The sequence below is a fragment of the Ursus americanus genome, chromosome 9, assembly GCF_024610735.1.
Source record: "Ursus americanus isolate L20-20 chromosome 9, mUrsAme1.1.p, whole genome shotgun sequence".
Classification (NCBI taxonomy): domain Eukaryota; kingdom Metazoa; phylum Chordata; class Mammalia; order Carnivora; family Ursidae; genus Ursus; species Ursus americanus.
In genome coordinates this window covers 43,496,757-43,501,389 of record NC_142135.1, presented here as the reverse complement: position 1 = coordinate 43,501,389, position 4,633 = coordinate 43,496,757, and the positions used below count along the sequence as shown (strand labels likewise).

The 4,633-nt window shown below is 38.2% G+C and overlaps 1 pseudogene; it reads right to left on the bottom strand.

The window, feature by feature from the left end:
- Positions 1–2,465: 2,465 nt before the first annotated feature.
- Positions 2,466–3,210, bottom strand: LOC123797977 (protein FAM133B pseudogene; annotated as a pseudogene).
- Between the last annotated feature and the right edge of the window lie 1,423 nt (positions 3,211–4,633).

Below are 4,633 nucleotides of genomic sequence, written 5' to 3'. Positions count from 1 at the left end.
CGTTGCAGTTCAAGTCTAAAAGGCAGTCATCTGCTACAGAATTCCCTCTTGCCCAAGGGAGGTCAGTCTTTTGTTCTATTCAGATCATCAGTTGGTTGGATGAGACCCACCCACATTACACAAAGCTACCTGCTTTACTCAGAGTACACTGATTTAAATTTTAATCTCAGCCAAAAGCACCCTCACAGAAACATCTAGAATAATGCCGACCACATATCTAGGCACTGTGGCCCAACCAAGTTGACATACAGAATTAGCCATCACACATACCTAAAATTTGTTTTTTATTCTATCTGTACGTTGTTTAATAACTAAGCACAGAATTCTAAGCTGCAAGTTCTTTTTCCGCAGAATATTGGAGACACTGCCATGATGCCTTTTGGCTTGCAGTGTTCCTCTTGAGAAGTCTAATGCCATTTTGATTCTTTTTTTTTTTTTTTTTAATTTAAACATTGTAAGCCTTTGGTGTCTTCTCTTTCCCCCACTGTTCTCTTTTCTCTCATTATTTCACCATGTTAGGCCTTCATCTGGACCTCCATCACTCTCTGTGCTGGGCATCATTGGGCCCTTTCAAATCTGAATGCTTAGGTTCTTCATTTTTGAGCAATTTTCTTCAAATGAATTTTTCCTATTCTTCCCATCCTGGGTGTATTTTTGTTTGGGGTGTGTGTGTGTGTGTGTGTGTGTGTGTGTGTGTTTGTTTGTTTTTGTGTTTTTTTTTGGTGTGTTGGGGGAAATTCTTACACTTTGGATGTTGAATCTCTTGAACTAATCTTTTTGTTGTTGTTGTTGTTACTTTTTTCTCCTATAATCCATTTCTTTTATTACTGGTTTTTGGGAACTTTCTCTACTTTATCTTTGATCTCTTTATCAGACATCCCCTTTCTGTATCGTATTTTTAATTTCTAGAATCTCTTTATTGATCCTAAAGTAATACTCCTTTTTTATTGCATACTGTTTCATGGATTCACTACCTTATCTTTCTAAAGATACTAATTATAGCAGTGGAGTTTTTTATGTTTTTTTAATTTTTTTAAGTAAAATAGCTATTCAGCCTCTTATCATGCCAAAATGTTTTGTGCATGTACCATTATAATTAGCACACCCTCTGTAACAGGCAAAATTGTACATTAAATTATATTTCATGTTATCTGATTATATTAAAATATAAAGTGAAAATGATTTATCAATTCCTTTTAACATTAATAGTAAATAACTCAGCAGTAGATATGAGGCACAAAATCTTAGTAAAATATGACTCAGGAAGAGCTATAATGTAATTCTCACTTAACTTGTCATAATTTATTCTGAATTATACAAAGACAAATATTTTAAATATTATATTTACTAAGACTCTCGCAATAGCTTTATGTAACAAGACACAGCCTACCAGGCCTGCCACTCAACTTGTTTATGGTAAGTATCGGCTTCAATATGAAGCTGTTTAAAAAAGAAATCAAAAGTCTGCTTTTTTTTTTTTTGCATGCTAAGTATCTTAGCAAGTATGCCGTTAGACATAGTAAGGAATTTAAGATAGCAAGAATAAGGAGTTAATTAAACCCAAACATTGCAGCCTAAACGAAATTCATACAAAAATAAAATAACTATCACTGGTTACATAAAATCTTCCTGACTGGCTAAAACTTAACAGTATAAAACATGCATTTTAGAATCTTTAGCTAACAAGTTCAAAAAGTACCAGTGTCTATTTGAAATGATTCCTCTTCAAAGCCATCATGTGGTCAAAATTAATTGAAATGTTATAACATATTCTAATGCTAAAAACCATTCAGTATTGTTGAAGTGGAGGTGAATCTCAGCTTCTGGGGCTCTGTCATGCTGCAAAGGGCTGTTTCTCTGGTTCACTGAAAGCAGCAAATAACAGTCCAAGAATATCAAAGGACAAGACCGCTATACCCAGCTCTGACCTCCCCTGAAGCATGGTTACTGTGTCCACAAAAATAGGATGTGTGAGGATAGAAAACATGCTATTCTGCTCGCGAAAGAGATGGCAAGCCATCCCCCACCCTAAAAGTTCCCTCCCCAGGTAAATGAAAGTAGATAAGGGGAAAAAATTAAAATACACTTATCTACAGAGTAAGGATTCTGAAATATCAGTGTAATCCCTATTTCAAAAATGTTAGCTAGAGTCATCTGGTCATTTTTAATTACATCTTAATGATGTATCCAGATTCTATTTTTGTTGATTTATCATTAGATACTTCTAGTCAAAAGTATTAACTCTATCCCCTGTATCTTAACCACTAGCACAACTGCAATGTATTATCTGCCAGAGTTGTTAAGCACCAGAAGAGATATTGGCAACAGTTATGGCCCTTTCACACAGCGGCATCGAGTGGCTACTGAATAGTCCAGGAGTAATTCTAAAAACAAGGAAGTGCATGCATTTTAGTAATTACATCATAATTTTCACAGTTGAAATTTCCTTAGACATTGCACTTTCTTTATAAGGGAATCCTGATTTTTCTTACTGCTACCACGAGTCTGGACTTGAACTTAGAAACTTTATTTTTCTTCTTCTTATTGTGTTTCTTATACTTCTTTGCCTTTTTTGTTTTTTTCTGTTACTTTTTCACATTCATCACTGCTTTTCTTCTTTTTTGCTTATAACTTCTTCATATAATCTGATTCTAATAGGGACTCATATGATAAAGGTTTATCTTCAAGATACATCTTTCCTTTTCTGCTGAATCCGTGCATGTCCTTCTCTTTGTCAGTTGCATCCTTTGACTTCTTTTTCTTTTTTAAACTATCCTGACTGTCTGATTCGGTTTCTGACATGGAACTTTCAGAAGCTTTATGTGAACAGTCCTTTTCCTTTTCCTTGTTTTTTATCCTCATCTTCAGAATCTGAAGAATTGCCAGAAGAATCAGAGCGTGATGAAGATACCTAACCAATCTCTTCTTTTCTCTTTTCTTTCTTTTTTTTGGATGTGTTCTCACTTCCCCTTAATAATTTCTCCCTGTGTTTTTCTGGTTCTTTCTTCCAGTTCTCATTTATTTTTTCTTCAAATTCAGCCAGTGCTTTGGAGCCTTTTTCTTTTCTTGTTGTTCTTTCACTTCTTCCCTGGTAGGCCTTAGTCGATTCAGATAATCTGTGATCGTTGGCCCTAAACACTGGTTTGGACCCCTTGATCTGGGCGTTGCTCTTGGGTTCGTAGAGGCCACTGGATTGTTCTGTTTCCCCATGGTGTGGGACAGAGCAAACAGTCAGACACCGAGGGAGATCAGGCCAGAGAGCTTTATGGCTTTTTTAGACTTTTTTTTTTTGTCTGTTTTCTAAATTTTTTCTTTTTAAACCTGATCACTTTGGCATTTCATGCTTGTGGGGCTTTCCTCTAGTATCTGCTGACATTTGGCTACTGATCATATTTATGAGTGAGGCACTACACAGCCGATGGGGTATCTGGGTGGGTGCTTAATGTCTAGTTGGCTTCTATGAAGGGTGAGTGGCTGAGCCGTTTCAGGGGAAAGAACTTCATTATCTGTAGAATTTGGCCTAAGGGAAGAACCCTCCATTCTCCTGTTTGGGAGATATAAGCCTGGAGAATAGTATTCTAGGACCCAAATAGGGAAAAGGAGAGAGGAGTTTTATAATTCAGAAGGAGGCTTTTCACTCCATCCTCCAGTTTATATTACAGCACTCCCCACATCTATGTCTTGTGTCCCTGCGTTCAGAACCTCCTTGGTTCAACCTCTTCACAAAGAAGAAAGCTCCCAGCTTCTCCTAAATGGAAGGAAGGTGGTGTCGTTACCCTGCAGTCAGCATGCTGCAAAGGGTAGGGGGAGATCTGGGAACCCAGTGAGTTCTTAATCACATTTCAACTACTTCTCCAGCCTCAGCTGCATCGGCATCGCCCCCTTCTCAGTGTTACCAATAGCGTAACTGCTCAAGCTTCCCTGCAGTTACATCCTTGATTCAGCTTGAATCCTGGCTTCTCCCAGCACAAGCTTAGGTTTCAACTTTGGACTGCTGTATCAGTTATCACTGTCTCTTGGCTTTCTGGCTTCTAATTTTTTTAGTAAGGTACTTGTTTGCTGGTGGATCTATCTCTTCCTATCCTAAGGAAATCCTTTCATTATAATGTGAGTGCTTTTTTGAAGGGAGGCTGTTCAGTCACTTATTGAATAGTTTTACCATCTCTTATAGTTCTGTTAAGTGGTAGAAAAAACTCCACATGCAGGACCCACGGAGAAGAAGCTGAGAATGGCAGGGCCGGAACTAGGATGCCCTGGCTAACTTATGCCTATGGGGATTGGCCCTTTTGACCAAGCAAGCCTCTAGTTGAGGATGTTGGGAGTTGAGAAGCAGAAGTCAAGCATAACTGGCAAGAAAAGCAATTGCCATGCCCTGGTTGGGCGAGGGGAGGAAAGACAGATTCAGCTTTGCCTAGCGCTATTTTCCAATATTCAGGAAAACTGACTTAATCAATGGCACAAGACAGGAAGGCCTGTGAGCCATGACAGGTCTCATAGATATCAAGATAGAGATGTTTCAAGCAAGTCCCCCAGGTTAGAACAGACTCTCAGCCAGCAACTGGCTGAACTGTAAAACAAAATCTAGCTTCTCAGAGAAAGGATAGCCAAGGGGTGGGTAAGTGTTCAGAATCCA